At 28.5% G+C, this 19,517-nt stretch overlaps 1 protein-coding gene across 1 annotated transcript in view; it reads right to left on the bottom strand.

Moving 5' to 3' along the window:
• The window catches only part of LOC107456608 (polyamine-transporting ATPase 13A3), a 101,322-nt gene extending 82,328 nt beyond the window's left edge, over positions 1 to 18,994 (bottom strand). Inside the window, exon 1 of the mRNA XM_087166987.1 lies at positions 18,845 to 18,994. The gene's annotated coding sequence lies outside the window, so the exon portion shown is untranslated. The remainder of the gene's footprint in view (positions 1 to 18,844) is intronic.
• Between the last annotated feature and the right edge of the window lie 523 nt (positions 18,995 to 19,517).

Genomic DNA, 19,517 nt, shown 5'->3' with positions numbered 1-19,517 from the left:
GTAACGTTCGCTACAAGTTTAAGTAGCTTCCTTCGTATGACTCTTGAAGGGTAACATATTTTTTCGATAGATTAAAAATTGAAACATAACCTTTTGGAATGCTCGGAAATAGTTACGCGGAACTATTTAAATCAGAAGGAACTTATTTGTTTTTTGTTGGTGGAAAATAACGTAAAAACTGCTGCCGGGGGAGGGGAATATATTGAACGTACTAAGAACAAAGGATACTAACAGTTATTGGAGTTGCGATTAGCTACGAGGTGCTGATTATTCAATAAGGCCAAAAGACATCATTTATAACACTGAGAAGAGAACATGTGGTAGCACTGGACATAACATTTCTCCTGATTAAAAAATTTAACGTCTAACAGTGCAATTGTTTTAAATAGTTCTTGATATGTATTTGAACTAAGCTACCTATTAAAAAACATCAGAAGTTGAAATACATTTTTTGTAATAATATTCATAGATAACATTGGCTAAACAATTTGATGAAAGAAATCGTATAAAGAAATATCGTATTTAACTGCATGCATTACCGTTTAGATAAATAAAACATAAAAAAAAAACAATGTTTTTAGAAAATACCAGATTTTATAATGATTGCATGACTATAAATCGATTACTCCAATGTATGTATATATATATATATATATATATATATATATATATATATATATATATATATATATATATATATATATATATATATATATATATATATATATATATATATTATGTGTGCTATTATTTAAATTTTCCTTGAAGTTTATTAAAGTTTATTAGGAATTATAACATCAATATTAATGAAAGTTATTACCATGCTATTACCATGGCAACAAAGTGTTAGATTTAAATAGAAGTTTCGCGTTACATTAAAGCTTAATCGATAACATTTTAACGTCACACATAGATCCTTGGCAAGTTTGATCTTAAAACAATTTTCTCTGCTGTGGCATAAAAGTAAAGGCTGAAACAAATCAAGAAAGATTATTTGCGAAGAATTTAAAAATGATGAAATTGCGACTGAGTACATTCATATGATAAAGTAAAAAGACTTTTATCCAACAAATCTTACCGACTGGTCGGTTAAACCGAAATTTTAAGATGTTGTTTAACTTTAGCCTCGTAGCTGGGAAACTACTTAGTTCAGGGGATTTAAAAACACTTTATACTGAAAATCACGTATCTTTGTATCTCCCTGTGCGTATAAATCACGTATCTTTGTACCTTCCTGTTCGCATAAATCACGTATCTCTGTATTTTCCTGTGAGTATTAGATTTGTTGATTTTGTCTTCGTATCATGCTCGATTAATTTTTTTAAGATTCAACTCATTACTTGTGAGGTATTATGCTTTACATTTACTTGTTTTTGTCGCATCAGTGAGCGTATCACATTAGCGAATGACAGTAATAGTGTGCGTTCAACAAATGGCCCTTGTAATATAACAAGTAATCTTTCTCTACACAAAAGGATACTAACTGAAAGTACCACACGCCATTTTCTTGCACATATTGGGGGTATTTTTTATTGCTGTCATTCTTAACAGGGCTTTCTCAAAATGAGGAGGCCCTGCTTTTACACCCGTCATGATGTTGAAGAATTAGGTAATATTTGTAAGCAATCCTTCGTTGTTTCTGGAATTTTCACTAGAAGGAAAGGAACGAGATGAATTTTTAATAACAACTCGGATTGGTTTAGTGTTCATATATGCATCGAGCGAAGTAATATGTAGAGCAATTTCCTTGCCGAGTTGCCCAGCTTATTTTTACACTGATGAAATTATCTGTAGCTTTAGAAAGAAATTGAAAATACGTTTGAGGTACTACTTGTTTTCTCAGGAATTTACTTCAGAGAATATTCTTATGTTCCAAAGAATAGCTCAATCCATTTTTCTTTTCAATTATTGAATAATCACTTTATGTACTATTTTGTCTGTATTCATCAACAAATACTTCAGCATCTGTACTGCTTATATTGTATATTTCATTGTATTTTCTACTGCACATCGAATATTTTTACTGCACATCATTTTTTTCTCATCTTGTATTATATTTTGGAAGTCAATATGTAATGTATCCTGCGTTGTAACAAACCATGTTCTATTTATTGCATTCTTCGTGTTTCTGAGCTTTGGATCTTGAAATTGTTTGTAATTTTGTTTCTAGAATTCCCATAAATCTTTGCGGCCTTCTGGGATGGGGCGAGTCGGTGGATGGTGGTCTGGATGCTGCTTGGCGCGTGCAACACCTGGACTATTAAATGTAGGGCAAATCCTTTCCTTCCCCTTGGTGCTCGTCTTCACGAGGTGCTCCAGATCGCGGGCCCCTATCGATGTAAGTGTTGCCACTAATCGTGGCAAAGCCAATTGTGCCATCTCTCGTATTGTAGTAAGACACGTACGCGCACAAGGTCTACAGTAACACCTGGATGCTCCCTACGGGGGCGGGACAGGTTTAAGCCAGGCTTTTCAAATCAACAACTCAACAATAACTTTTATTTCAAGTTTATTATTGCTTTTTTTTTTAAAGTTAGGGTTAAAAGTAGAATGACTAAGAGGAAAGTGTTGCCACACTTTCTTTGAAAGATGTGCTATTTCCGTCGTTTAAAACAATTTTTAAGCTTACATATATTCTAATTAATTAGTGCTAACTAGTAATTAAGTTACGAAATCAGACACAAAAACGTACTTTCTCTGAATAAACATGCATTTTTTTCCACATATTTGGATTCTTAACTTTCAAAATATAGGGAGTAGCCGCAATCTGGGAAATATGGTCCCCATAGTTTGGTCAGGAGAGCGATCCAAAGTTCGTACTCCTTAATGTTAATTTCACTTTTTACGTTTTTAGTCATATTTTCAAAACTAATAAAGCAATTTAAAGAAAATTTCACCCACTCATAAAACTCATTTACCCAAAAATAATTTAATGAAAAAAAATAATTTTTAATAATTATTAATTATTTTTTATTATTTAATTAAATTGAGGATGAAAAAATTTTGAATTATAAGGTATGAATTTTTTTATGCCATATTAATCTACATATTTTTCAATTGAAAAATCTAAAGTTTCAACTATTTTCATTTATTAGAAGCTGAGAAAAATTAAAATTAATTATTTTTAAAAAAATAATTTGGCGACAATAAAGAAATAATTAAATGGGGGTGATTAATATTAAAATGTGATAAACTTGCGAGGAACTTGACTCGCGCGTAGTGTAAAATTTCATTCATATTTTTTTCGCTAATAATTGTTTGCTAATCTTTTTATTTTTATTTATTTCTAACTATAAAATACGTTTCCTTTTCAGTCGCTTAATAATTTATTTGCAATTTAGTAAAGAAATTTGAATAAAACATTTTGAATAAGAAACACTTTATTCAAGGAATGTCTAGTTTTATAAAATAGGATATGACATGATCATCTGATAGAATATGATTATACACCAGATTGTGCTTATTTATTGTGATTATTTTTTACTTTCTTATTTTGTTTTTCAATAAATGATGCAATTTCAATAATATACATACGTACGCATAGATTTGGAATAATATGTTTATCAATTTCTTGAATATATATTTTATAAATATTAATAAAAATACGTAGTCAACATTTTTAAGCATCTCTCACATCATCGCAAATTTCTCAACATCTTATAGGGCAAATTAATGCATGAAGGAACACTTAAGTTTAGCTTGCCTTTAAGAAAAAATCATAAAAATTTCAAATTTTTTAACTTTAACTGATGGTGTAGTCATATTTGTTATTAAATACAAATTATGTAAAAAAAAAATTTAGATAACTTACATAATATTGTTTTAAGCTTTTGGTGGTTTAAATAATAAGTAGTAAGATAACCAAGTGAAGGAACAGTTCTTACCAGTGAATAAACACTAAATTTGAATGAACACTTAATTTAGAGAATGTTCGATGTACGTTAGGAATCCATAGGCCACACAAATGTCTAAAAACAAGATTTTTCTTGGAATTACAACATATAACCACAGTTAACGTGGAAAATGTTACTTTTTTTCAGTCATGGAATGGAAATTATGATATGTTTGAATGCATAATTTAAAAAAAAAATATTTTTCATTTTTTTTTCTCGCAGTTTAATAGTCCGTTCTAAATTATGAATGTTTATCATTGCGTAATCCGATGGTGCTTTTATTATTATTATAATTAGATCACTTTTTTGTTTACTCTTTTCCCCATATTTTTTAAGTTATTTTTTAATCTTTTTAAGTATTTTTTTTTCTCTTCGTCACATTTTCTGCTTTAACTTTTTTTTCAGCTCTTTCAATCTCTTTAAATTTTCGTTCTTTTTCTGAAGTTAATGCAAAAAAGTAATTTTTTTCTTTTGATTTAACCTTCCTCTTTTTTCTAAATTTTTGGCCAATGTAAATGCATCTTCGAAATTTCTTTTGATTTTCCAGTACCATTTCTAGAATTCCTCACTGGATAATAAATGAGAAAAAGGAGTTTCGAAGTTTGAGTAAAATCCATCTCTCATTGACTTATATCTAGTGGGTCTTCAGCAGTACTTACCATTTACTTATGGAACCAATTGTTTTTGAAACTAACAATGCCTCAAGAGGACTTATATCAAAATCAGTTTTCAAGATACTTTCATTAGCAATTCCTTGAGTTATAGAAAAAAGAAATATCGTAAATTACGGAAAACCTTGTGAATGTGCATTAGAATTTCTATACAATCTACATTTTATTTTTCAAGCACTTTTTTTTTCCTTCAAACTTTCTTGCCTAGAAGACTCGATTAAGAAGACTGTCACAAATACGCGACAGCATAAAACAGTATCAAGCAGGGTAAAAAGATAAAACTGGTAATCAAAGTAATTCTTTAGCAGTTTATTTGTGGGCGGGGTTATAATTGTTTGATTTATTTAATTCACCATTACTTAGTTCGAAATAAAATTTTTTAGTTTTACTTTGAACTCACATTTATTATATCTATGATTAAACTAACAGTAATTAAAGTAAAGGCAAAGTAAGTCTGTGAAATTAGCAACGCCTGCATTTAAGCTACCGTTTTTTATTTATTTAAATCCTGATTCTGATTTTGTACCAATGCTTTCATGAATCACCCGCCCCCAAGGGGTTAAAGCTGTAAAAATGATCATCCCTAAAATTTTGTATATAGCTGTAATAAGTTATGTTAATTTGATTTTAGTATGAAATCCTCGAATAAATTTAGCAAAAACAACATAATCTAAACAATATCAGATAAAAAGTTCATGTATTTAAATTCTAAAAACTTAGAAAATCATAAATAATTTATAAATCGAATCAAATTTTCTTTTCGGAGGACATTAAAATAATTTTTTTTTTGCTTTTTAGACAGAAATCAGCTTAAAAATTGTCTATTGCCTAGAAACTTCGAGTTATTTTCTATTAACAATGAATTAAACCTCTCTGAGCAATCAATTCAAATCAATTGTTAAATTTTTTTACAGTCATAGCATGGTTGCCTAGCAACCTAGTAAAATTAAGCATTCCTCTTTTGAATTAGTCAGTGGGTTATCTTAAAATATTGATTTGCACAGGCGACTTTTTTTGGCGGTTTTCTGGACTATCGCCAAATATATAAACCTTTATTGTGACCCAATTTACGATCTAATTTTTTTTAAATTTTGTCTACCCCCCTAATTCAAGTGTCTAGATTCCAAATATGTAAAAAAAATTATATGTTTATTCAGAGAAAGTACGTTTTTGTGTCTGATTTCGTAACTTAATTACTACTAGTTAGCACTAATTAATTAGAATATTTGAAGTCACCCTCAGGAAACATTAAAATTGACACTTAGTTCGTGAAAATCCGATCATTAGAACAAAAGTTATTCAAGGTGATTCGTTTTTTTTTTGCAGACTGTACAAGAGACTATTTTATATTTTTTATTGTCTAAAACAATGCGTATAAATTTATTTAATTTTAAGTAACTTTATTTTAGTTTAAGATGATTTTGGGAGAAAAATTAACTTGGCCTACCAGAAATTGCAATTATCATATTAATAACTTTTATTTCAGTGCAAGTAAACATCATGGTATAATAAATACTTTTTAATGGCATTATGCCAATATTCTCATGAAAATGGTTTGTTTTCTTTACATTGAGACAATTCTTGTTCGAGATGATATTTGTTAATTTATTTGAAATTCATTAAGTTTTTTGTTTCTGAAGCGAGGTAATGTGAAATGTATTCTTCGTATTTTACTGCGACCAGTTTTCGCACTTAGTTAAATATTTGTAAAATAACCTATCTCTCTATATAAATATATATATTTTTCGCAGCATTATTCATAAGCACGCGATAAAACAAAAGAACATGCAATATAATAATAAATTACAAGAAAACACGCAAAAAGTCTGTAAAATAGTTGGAAAATTGTTTACTATATTATTTTAAACCATTAACTGAAATTTTTCGATTCAAGTTTTTAAAATTTAGTTCGCTAAAGATTAAGCATATTATTTTGCACTATTTTTATTAAATTAAATGCTATTTTTCTTTAACAACAGTATAAAGCATCGTTTAATTTCAAAATCCGGAAACAAAACATTTTTAAAACAAAAAGTACGTTTACATTTTGAAATAAATACTTCAAAAAATGTCGACAATTAAGCTACAATAAATTCACGTTTAATAAATTTAGAGTGAATAAATTTACATTTAACTACTAATTGAATCATAAGGAGCATAACAAATAATTTAGATTTTAGTGATTCATTATTTTTACATTATATTTTATTATTTTTTACATTTTTCTTATTATTTTGTAATTAATTTGACATTAAATTATTTTAAACTCATAACTGAAAACTTTTCGATTCAAGTTTGTAGAATTTAGTTGATTAAAAATTAAATATATTATTTTACGCTATTTTTCTTAAATTAAATACTATTTTTCTTTAGTAACAGTATAAAGCAACTTTTAATTTGAAAATCTGGAAACAAAATATTTTTAAAACAGAAAGTAAGTTTACATTTTGAAATAAGTATTTAAAAAATTGTAGATAATTAAGCTACATTAAATTCAGAGTGAATAAATTTAAGTTTAACTGCTAAATGAATGATAAGAAGCATAACAAATACTTTAGATTTTAGTGATTCATTATTTTTTTATTACATTTTATTATTTTTTACGGTTTTCTTATTATTTTGTAACTAATTTAACACTAATTATCTAACCACATAACTGCATAATTCAGACTCTATTAAATAACTTAGACAACTATACATCCTGTATTTTTTCTTCGAAAAACGGATATTACACAAAATTTTGGCTCTAAATTAAAAAAAAATATATATTATTCTTCATTACCGGAATAAATTTTAAAATATTTAATTCATTTTTAGGCATTTTTGGGAAATTATAACTTTGCGCTCATTTTTTATAAAAAAAATAACTGTTGGAAACCATATTATAGATGTATATCAGTAAATATTATTATTAATAATAAAACTAAGAAGAATATTATTTTTAAATTATTACTTCTGTTAATTGTTTACTCAAAAACGAGTTGAACAAGAAAAACAAGCTGTTTATGAAAATTTCCTTTTTTATTTTAATGATATTATGAAATTTTAAATTAGCTATTGTACGCTTTAAATGAGTTTTTCAAAGATTTATTATCACTCGTCCAAAAGTAAAGTATATCATTCCACTCCGATGATGATGAATAATACATAATTAAATAAAATATGGCTCTACTCAAATAAAATATGGCACTTTGCTGCATGCATTACTGTTTAGATAAACACTAATCATTTCTAAAACATAAAAAAAAACTGTTTTGGGAAGATACGAAATTTTATAACGATTTGCATGACAGGAATCTATTTATTTTCGCAAGAACAATTACAAATCGATCTAAAAAATTAAAAAAATATGTATTTTACGTGCTCTTTCTATGACAACTTGTTCTTAAAAAACAACATCAATATTAATGAAAGTTATTACCAACCTATCACCATGGCACAAAACTGTCAGATTTAAATAGAAGTTTCGTGTTACATTGAAACTTGATAACATTTTAACGTCACAAAAAGATCCTTGCGAATGAAAGCAAGTTTGATCTTAAAACATTTTTCTCTGCGGCATAAAAGCGATGTCTGAAATAGACCAAGAAAGTTTATTTGAGAATCAAATAAAAATGATGAAATTGCAACTGAGCACACCTTATGATAAAGTAAAAAGAATATCAACTAACAAGCTCTTACGAGACTTCAAGATGTTGTTTAACTTTAGCCTCGCAATTGGGATACCACTTAGTTCAGGAGATTTAATTGAAACTGAAAACCGCAGTTTTATCATGTATATTTGTATCTTCTTGTGCGTACTTAGGTTTGTTGATTTTGTCTTCGTGTCATGCTCGATCCATTTTTTCTTAAGATACAACTCAATGATCATAACGTATTACGCACTACATTTATTTGCTTTTGCGGCATTAGTAAGCATAATACGTCATCAAAAAGCAATAACAACGTGCGTTCGAAAAATGGCTGTAGTAATGTCACAAATAAACTTTTCAAATACAAAAGGATACCAACTGAAAGTACGGCAGGCTATTTTATTGCACGTTTTGGGGATCCTTTTGATTGTTAGCACTCTCACACTCGCCATGATGATGAAACGGTCTGTGAGATTCGTAAGCGATCCTTTGCTGTTTCTGGGATTCTCACTGGAAGGAAAGGAACGAGATGATTTTTTAATTGCTACGCGGTTTGCTTTTGTGTTCCTATACGCATCGAGCGAAGCAATATGCAGCACTTTCTCCTTGCTGAGTTGCACAGCTTATTTTTACATTGGTGAAATTATCTGCAGCTTCGGAAAGAAACTAAAAATGCGTTTAGAGTACAAATCGTTTTCTCAAGAGTCTATTTCTGAAAATATTCTTATGTTTCAGAGAATAGTTTCCGTTACGCATGAAGTTGACGAAGCTTTTTCTAATTGTGTGCTCTTCGTATTCGGCTCAGTCATCAGCAGCTTCTTTAATGCTCTTAGTGTTGCGTTAACTATACGTGGTTATACCTCGCTGTATGTTTACTCGGCAATTATGTTCGCTACTGGTTTAGGCAATTTTCTCCGCATAACGCTTGGAGGGCAACATATCATATCTGAATACCAGAAAATGAAGCATCTTCTTGTAGAATGTTCGGAAATTGTCACACAGAACTATTTGAGCCAGAAGGAACTTACTAGTTTTTCATTGATGGTAAATGATATTAAAACGGCAGATTTGCATGTAACGGGTGGAAATATGTTTGAAATACGTAAAGGGCTCATTGTAACTGTAATTGGTGTGATAATTAGCTACGGAGTTCTGATTCTTCAGTTAGACCAAAGAACTTAACGCCTAATCACGAATTTGAAAAGAAGGGAGTGATAAAAACTGGTTTAAAAAAACAAAACCAAAAAGTCTCGTTTATAAAATATCTGTCTTTTTTTAACCATTACAAAAAGCTGACGATTTTCGTATTCAGGTTACTAAATATTTTATTTAATTCCTGAAAATATTCTACTAATTAAGAATTATTCATGTGTGTTTCAATCATAAGTTAATCCTTCACAGCTCTTTCTGTGTTATATGTTTCCTATATACCATCGTTAAAATTTTATATTTCTTTTGTCGATAAAAGCATGATGTGGTAAGGACACAAATGACTAAACCAAACATATTGTGCATTATTGTGACGCTTGAACGCAGAATCCTATAGTTTTAATGTCCTATATATATTTAATTTACTTTTACATGATAATTACTTTTATATCACTGTTCTATGCTTGTGATGTTTACTTTTGACAAAATACAGGTTGAGAAAAATAATTGTGAATATTGTCACCTATGTTAAAAAATCAAGTCTGAAAGTAAAGCTGATAAAGACTGAAACCAGTTACTATTCATTTATTAGATCATGTTATGCACTGCTCAATAACTGTGTTTGTGACTTCTGAAACATAAGACTTTTCTTTAATTTCATAGCTCTAATATATAAGGTTCAAGTATTTATTATATGTTTTACGTTTAACTAAATGAATCATTTAGAACATGACTACAATTTTAAGCATATTAACTTTAAGAATCACGATAATATAAACCTGTAATTTGCTTTTAAGAATACTTAGTTGTTTTGCTGGTTGAGTGAAGGGGCTAAATGATTGTTTTCAAATCAACAATTCTACAATTATGGGCATTTCAGAACTTATTTCGGAAGTGAGAGCAGATCCTTGTATTGACCCTCTACGGAATAGCCCCATTATCTTTGTCAGCTACAGTTATTATCCAACATAGAATGACTATGATGGTTCACGAAGCGTCTTCATATTTTCTTTGAAAATGTGCTATTTCCGTCACAAAATTATTTGAAGAATTTTTTAAAACTTAAACCATCTGTATTGTTTAAAAACGAGTACATTAGACAGTGAGTACAAGACATTAATTAAAAAAAGTCTTCATCTTTTATTTATGTTTGCAACAGGAAAACTAAGATATATCTTTAGATTTATATAAGTGCATGAATAAAGTTTAAAACTTTTCTTAACTGGTTTTTAAAGGACTCGAGGAAAGGAAAAAAATAAAATTTTTTCTGTTGTATATATAATGTTCAATAATAAATGTGTGAATATTAACGTGAATACGGAAAAAGTATAATATAAGAATTGAATACTTAGTATAAATATTTCATAAAATATTAATATGATTAAAACAGTTTTTTCGGGAAAAGAGTACCTCCTACCCTCATTATTAGTAAGAATTAAAATGCCACAAATGTCTTTAAAAACAATGACCTAATCGCACATTATCAATGACATAAGAGATTAGGTAATTATTGTTTTCAAGATTCTAAATGCGTCTGTCAAGTCCTTGAACATTGCTCTCAACATGAAAAATTTGTCCATCTGTCTAATTATTTATTCTATTCTTACGTATGTTGTTTATTTACGTTCATAAAGGCATTTCACTTGTTTGAAATACATGAATGGTTTCAGTTCTGAAGCGCAGTATTTCCAAATGTATGTTCCTCGTATTTTACAGTAATCAATTTTAGTGTTTAGTTAAATATATCTAAAATAGTGTGATTAAATTTATTCAAATTTAAATAGTTTTATTTTATATCTAAAATAATAACAGGAGAATAATTAACCTGGCGTGATGCCACAGTTGGTATTACATATTTGCTACCTTTTAAAATACCGAATAAATTCATTCACTTCCAATTTCAAATTTGTGGCACAAGTTTGAAATTGAAAGTGAATGAATTTATTCCTAACGGACACAGAAGCATGAAGAGGAGATCCCAAATTGGCGAATTATCGAAATATAAATAGCCAAAATAAAGTCAACATCGCAAAATCAATATTAGGTTTGAAAATACCTTGGCGATTGCGAATTGCCAACAAGACTGTGAGACTTATTGTAACCATGAAACTGAAACATATTTGCTGTAAGAAATTAATAATAAAGAGTTATAAATAGATTTTTGTTTTCAATTAGGCATGACAGTGAATTAATGAGTCTACATTAGTATTGAAATAAAAAGTTAGCCGTTACATGGATCGATAGGAAAAGAATAAAATATTTTATGCCCGATTTTATAAAAATTCACGTATTGATTTAATTTAAATAAAATTCGATTAATATGATTAGAAAAATAAGTTTAAGTAATTAAAGATAATTTAAAAGGTAGGAAATATATAATGACAATTGTGGCATCACAAATGGGCTTTTAGGGATTACAACATATTAATTACACTTATTTTCATATCGGTTAACGTCTTGCTTTTTAATATATAATGGCTTTGTCTGGATGAAAATGGTTTGCTTACATCGATTTTTGTTCGAGACGATATTGTTAATTAATTGAAAAGTTATTAGGGGTTTCATTTCGGAAGCACAATAATTTAAAATGTGTTTCGACCTATTTTATGGTAATTAGTTTTTGCACTTAGTTTAATATTTTGGAAATAATCTCTTCTTGACTTTGCATATTTTATCTTGCGCAATAAACACGTGATAAAACAAAAGAAGGGGCAACAGAATAATAAACTATAATAAAACTTAATATTAACTAATTTGTAAAGTAGCTAGGAAATTTTAATTCTACACTGTTTTAAACCAGTGGCTGAAAATTTATAGATTCATATTTGTGGAATTTTAGCTCAGAAAAATTAAATACTTACTATTTTTATTTAGTAACAGTATAAAGCATGATTTAGTTTTAAAATAATTCACGAAATATTTTAACAACAAGAAATTCATTTCATTTTAATTGTTAAGCTAATAAATTTACGGTCATTAAATTTACAGTAAATAAATTTACGATTGAATGCTAAACGGAGCATAAACAAACTATTTAGAATTCAGTAATTCATTACTTTTTACTATTTTTTTATACAACTTGTTATTATTATTTTGTAATTAATTTTACACTAATTTTTTTATACACCAAACTGCAAACTTTTGCCTAAGAAATAACTTAAATTCACAATTTAATTTTGTGTGATCTAGATGACCTACAAACTTTTTTTCCGTAAGATGCTTTTTTTTAACTAAGCTTTTTTTAACATTAACATTAAGTTTATTTATTTTAAATATCAGTTTTAAGCTTAAAAATAAACAAAGTGGTCTTTTCTTTTCTATAAAACAGTTACAGTATTTTTCAGCTTTATAAAGGATAAAAACAGCAGGTTGATATTTAATACTCCAATAGTGGTAATTTAAATGTTCACAAAGGATGCACAAATATAATTATTATTCTGATTTCAAAGAAGGGAAATAAAATTCAAAAATTACACATCTATATCATTATGGAAAGAGGCGTAAATTTAATCATTCATACTGTAATTCTTTCTTCAAAAAACGAATTTCGCAACGTTTTAGCTCGAAATTAAAAATAAAATAAAATAATGCTATTCTCGTCCTTCATTACCAGTATAACTATTAAAATATTTAACTCATTTTAAGTCAATTTATATTTTTGTGTACTTATAACTTAAAGTTTATTTTGTATTAAGTATAAATGTTGGAAACCATATTATAGATGTATATCAGTAAATAATAAGAAGAAGAATTTAATCCTAAACTGGATTTGAAATAATTTTCATACTAATCTATTTGATATTTTGTTAACTTCATAACTTTTAACCTTTTAACTGATCAGTTAATGATCTTTTTGTTCATTAGTTTCATCATCAATTATTTTTAAAATGCTTCTTAAATGCTCTGAAATTTACAATATTTTTTGAAACATTAAACCATTTTATTATCTTTCACGATTTTAAAGTGGGGAAAAAACCAGGACTGGTAATTGTAAAAATAATGGGAAGTTGGGGAAAATTGGTAAAGTTATAATAGATATAAAAAGTAATTTGAAAGCTGTCATTAGATTTTGCGAGTTACTAATTCAAAAACCTACTAATCTACCGATAATGGAGAAACTTTGAAACTACGCTCCTGTCAATTCAAGCTCTAAAGCAAATAAACTCTTATACGGAAATATGTTCGTGTTAAAATTTACCCCTCACAATATTTTCTTTAGAAGAAGTAAATGATTAGTCGAATATGATAATTTTCATGAAATAGATGTTTTTCAAACTATCATTCTGTGTCTTTAGTCATATCTTAAATGTAGTGTGCCTATTTTTATTTTCTAAGAAAGTATCGAAAATCAATCGTTTTAGTGGCAGACAACGATGACATGCTTTTAATTTTGAGTCTAACAAGACTTTATGAACAGAATAAATTTCTATTAATGATGTCAATTTTTGGTTGCTTAAAATACTAATAATTGACTTCTTAATCACACCATAAATATTGGCGTGATCAACGAAATAAATAAAATAAACCGCTTGAGTTCATAAATTACCAGACATATAATGAAATCGAATTTTGTTCCACGAGTTAATAACTTCCATCTTTTTTGTCTCGACGAGAATGTATAAATCGAAAATTCATACACTGAGCCCAAAAATTAACATCTTACCAACTGAGCATTCTCTAGTAGTCATAATAAAGTAAAATTTAAAACGATAGGTATCGAATAATAAATCAAAAGTATCTCTATACTACTGAAAAGCATGGGCAAACTAAATACATTTGTAATGAATCTAAAAAGCAACTTATAAATTTTATTAAATGACTCTAAAAGTTTTTGCTTGGCCATGAAAATGTAATTTCAAGTGAGATATATTATAAAGCAGTCTTTATGATTGTGGTAATTATATATAAACGAAAAATACTTAAAATGAGTCTAAAAATGAACATACTACCAATTGACTCTAACGCAATTTCTTGTAGTCATGATGAAGTAATTTCGAACGCGATTTAAGAAATCAAAAAGTTAATCTAAAGCATCTCTACAATTATGATAGATATGGAAGAAAAGAGATTTTTTTAAGAAAATAAATCAGAAAAAGAAATTAATGAATTTCAATAAATGACTCTAAAGCCGTTACTCATAGTCATGAAAAAGTAATTTCAAGCGAGATCTGAAATATAAAGTAGTAAATCTAAATCGTCCCAATTGTGATAATTATGGATAAACGAAAAATATTCAAAATGAGCCTAAAAATGAGCATCTTACCAATTGACTCTAAGGCGTTATCTTGAAGTCAATGAAAAGTAATTTCGAACGAGATCTAGGGTATGGAATAATTATTCTAAAGCCTCTCTGTGATTGTGATAGATATGGATGAAGTAAAAATTTCGTAAAATAAATCTGAAAATGAACATAACAGTTTCAATAAATGAATTTAAAGTTATTTCCCGAGGTCATGAAATAGTAATTCCAAGTAGTTAATCTGAAATACCACTATAACAGTGGTAAATATGGATAAACGGAACATATTCGAAATGAATCTAAAGATGAACTTGTTACCAAACTTAAATAACGATTCCGAAGTGTTTTCTCGAAATCATGGAAAAGTAATTTCAAGGGAGAAATCTTTTAAAACTTTTAAATTACTTTTTAACTTAGGACTTTTAACGGGACTACCAATTTTTTCTCAAGATTTGATAACTAACAACATGAAAAGTCGTAAAATAATTAAATGCATTTGCTACCTAATTTACCTGTTTAAAATTGCTTCTTTGGCACTTTTATCCGTCACTATTCGCTACTTTTTAACGTTTGATTCTTTGATCGTGACATACTATGCTTGCCATTTATTTAAAATAGCCGCCATAGGTTGTGTTTTAAACACAACCAACGACATTACAAAAGGCATAAAAAAGTTACTTGTAATAATGTCTCAAATTAAGTGTTCAACAAACAAAGGACTCAGTTGCAAGATTGTTTTTGCTATGTGTTTCCACATAACGGGAATTTTGATCGTTGCAGTCATTCATGGGATTACTGTAAGAAACACTGAAAGAAATGTCCCAGACCCAATTAAATTTGCTGGGTCTTTATTAGAAGGAAAAAACAGGAGTTTTTTCTTAAGCGCTACAAATTTTTCGTTTGTGTTCGTATATGTAACAGCAGAGACGACATGCGGACTGATAGGACTTCTTAGCTCTCTGGCTTACGTATGTCTTGGCGAAATTATTCGTGGATATGGAATAAAACTAAAAAGGCGTTTCAAACACAAACTATTCTCCAGCGAAGAAATATCTGAAAATATTATGATGTTTCAAAAAGTTATGTCAATCATATCAGAAGTAGACAAGGCATTCAAGAATTCTGTGTTTTTTGTATACGGGTCAATTCTGAGCAGTTTTTTCCAAGCCCTAAGTGTGGCGTTATCTGTACGATCCCTGATGTCGTTGTATATGTTATCAGCTGCGATGTTCGCAACTTCTTTGGGTAGTTTCTGTTATCTCACATTTAGCGGACAATATATTCTGACGGAATATGGCAAACTGAACCAAATACTTGTTGAGTGTTCAGAAATTGTTACACAAAATTTCGTGTCTGTCAAGGAGATGTCGAGTTTTTCTCTGATGGTGAATAGCATTCTGACCTCCGATTTGCACGTGTCTGGAGGAGGAATGTTTAAGATTCGTAAAGGGCTCATTGTTACCGTGGTTGGTATTCTGATTAGTTATGGCGTTCTAATCGTCCAAATAGATCAAAATAAATGAATAAAATGAAACGTTGATTTTATGAAACAATGACGTTTTCATGTAAGTTCCCATGACATTCTCATAACGGCAATTTCGTAATTTAAACATTTTTTTAGTTGCAGACATGTGACTATACATTTTACAGGTCAAAAATTGCATACTTTGTTTCATAACTTCAGTAATTCTTGCATTTCATTGAGTCGATAAAACCGCTTTTTGCTATTCCTGTAACTTTTTTTTCCAAATGGAAATTAGAAAATGCCGGAATTGTTACTCATTTTACGGTACCCAGTGGGCACCTGTGTACCAAAGTCACGGAGGCGAGCCACATAACAAACGCCACACTTCCACAAACCCGTTCATAGGTTGGGCCAAATTCACACATCAAACACAACAAAGGACAACACATAGAGAGAAACATCCATGCTCCGAGCGGGATTCGAATCCGCAGCCATTAGCTTCGCAGTCAGGCACGCTAACCGCTCGGCCACCTAGCCGGCGTTAATCCTATACCAGAGAGAGTAAAAATTCACTTACTTGTTATTGGAGTCAGAGATGCTTAATTAATTGTGGTATAGTGCTACTGGTATTGTGGGAATGGTTTATTGGAGAATAACAGGTACCTAATAGTCTCTAATCTGTTAATTTGTTAATTAAGTGAGCATAACAGGCGTCATTTGTATTTGGTGATTCTTTTTACGGCCCATGGAAAAGGGCTGTAAAACTGAGCTCTTGAAAAAATAATATGTGATATATATGTTATTTTAAAAGAGTATATATTATCTGCAATGCACTAGTGGTAGTTTGCAATCCATGCACCCACGTCACGAAATTTGTCATATATTTGCACAAAAAATAACTTTTATTTGTAATTTAGCAAAAAATATTTTCTTCCCAATAAACAAGTATGAAAAATGTAAATTGAGTGATAATAAATACGAAAACAAAATATTGTGTATTTGATACATAAAATGTGTAAATTTTCGGAAATTTTCTAAAATAAAAACATCAATGATTCATTTATTTCAAGCAAATTCAAAGGAAGCTATTATTTTTAAATTGAATTTTACCATCGAAATATTTTATTTCTCTATATAAATTCCTACACTTTTCAGTTAAACTTGAAACTAGAAAATTGAAGTAAAAACGTTATGTTATTAGAGAAAAGGGTTAAAAAACTTAATATTATATAAACATAAATTACTTTAACTCAGGTTATAATAGAATTCTTGCAAATTCAGAAATATCGTTTCCCCTTTGTTTTTTAAGTCAAGAAATCATTGATGCCATGTTACTAGAAATCTGTATAACTTGTATTCAAGCAAAATTTTCGATTTAATTATAAATCATAAAAATAATAAAAATTATGTGTGTCTTGATATGAATTGTTCATCCAATTAGCCGAAAAATATCCTAATTAATAGTAAATGAAAAACTCAGTGAAAACTTTTGGAGGAAGAATGATGCGTCTCTTTTTTTATTACCACTGTTACGTCATAAACTCAAAAGTACTTATGACACTATTTTACCATGTTTTATTAACTTTCATAAATGTATGTGAGAGTTAATTCATGCATACTTGATATCAATCAGATTCAAATAATTTTAGATTGGCTACTGCAATCAACTATCTATAGTGAAACTCCATTCAATACCCGTTTTAATCGAGTATTTGACCAGCATAAACAAAACTTGTCGTTTTTTTTCCGAAATTCGAATTTATTGTCAATCAAAATTAAAACCAATTTTTGAATAGTTAGGGGACTCAAATTTCGCATAGAAGTAAGCCTCATATAACAATAAGTTTCAATCATTTACTGACTACTACAAATATACTGTAAAAATCCGGATCAAATTATGGTAAAAAAATGAGGTTAAGGTAAAAAATGAGGTTACGGTAGAAAGCGGTTTATTGGACAGGACCCAGTCCCTGTTTGCTAATTGTGTTTGGTCTCTTTTCGTACACTGTAAAAAATTATGGATCAAATTCCGGTTAAAAGTACGGGCACTCAAGGTGTCGGCACTTTTTTACCGGAGCATGTTACGGAACAAAACACCTAATATACCGTAAATTTTTCAATAATAGTTACCGTAAACTCACTGAATCACTCTAATTAGATGAATATTACTGTAAAAATTAAGTATAATATTTTACGGTAAAAAAGGGATTTTACGGTAAAATGGATGTTACGGGTGATGCACCCTGAGTGCTGGTACTTTATAACGTAATTTGATCTGGAATTTTTTTAAATTTTAAAACTTATTTTATCGATAAAAGAAATTTATCGCCAATAAAAGTTTTACCTCTTTCTGACTAGCTAGAAAGCTTAAACTTGCCTGCTTTAAATGCAAGTTTAAGTTTCTTAAATAGCGTTAGTAATTCTTATTATCATTTGATCACAAATCAAAATTTAGGCTCTTTATTAATCCAAAATTAGACAAGCTAACAGCCACAAAACTAAAAAGAATAATGTAGAATAATTTTCATAAACTGCATTTATTTAGTATCCTAAAAAGGAAAATTTTTTCTGACTAAAAGATATCCTTTACTTAACTAAAAATAATAATTATCATTTAAGAAAAATTATTGAAATAGCTCTTATATCAATGAAAAACGAAACGAAGAATCATTTAAAAGCATATTTTAAATCACAACCAATTTCAGCTAAAGACAATCAGTAATGATAAAAACAAAAAATTTATATAATTTAAAATTATCCATAAAAAAGAATAAAGATAGAACAAATGTTACTACCTGATGCGGCAAACTCAAGAAACAGTTTTCTAAAGCAAGATAATAAGTGCAAGGACCGCCCAAATATTAATGACCTAAAGCATAATTGCAGAAGAATAAAACTTTCGAACACGTTAAACATGTGGAGAAGGATGTTACCAAGGCAAAACTGAATCACTTTATGTTCACGGGATGATAATAGGGATTTCCAAATCCTCTCATGTGACTCTTTAAATAATAGCTCGTAATGTTCCTATTAAATTAATTAGATAGGATTTTCATATATATGATAATTTAATGCATGATCAAATATGGTTTAACATCGAAAGTAAGTGATAAATCTTTGATGGGAAATCCTTAATATGAGGCGTGAAAAAACCCTATTTTCAAAGAAATTATGATTAATTAATACAAGTGGGAAAATGATGACTTTAAAAGTTTTTATCTACTTTTTTAATTTTTTTGACCAAGACAAAAAATGCTACTTTTTTAATTTTTTTTAATTCAATTTATAATGAAACGATAATTAGTAATTTCTTAAATTTTAAATGCTCTCTATTTACCCCCATCTTTTCAATATATATATATATATATATATATATATATATATATATATATATATATATATATATATATATATATATATATATATATATATTACTTACTTTATTATTTAATTATTAAATATTTATTA

The sequence above is a fragment of the Parasteatoda tepidariorum genome, chromosome 1, assembly GCF_982258835.1.
Source record: "Parasteatoda tepidariorum strain Cologne lab strain chromosome 1, Ptep-v5.0, whole genome shotgun sequence".
Lineage (NCBI taxonomy): Eukaryota > Metazoa > Arthropoda > Arachnida > Araneae > Theridiidae > Parasteatoda > Parasteatoda tepidariorum.
The sequence above is the reverse complement of the archived record's forward strand: the minus strand, read 5'-3'. Positions and strand labels throughout refer to the sequence as shown.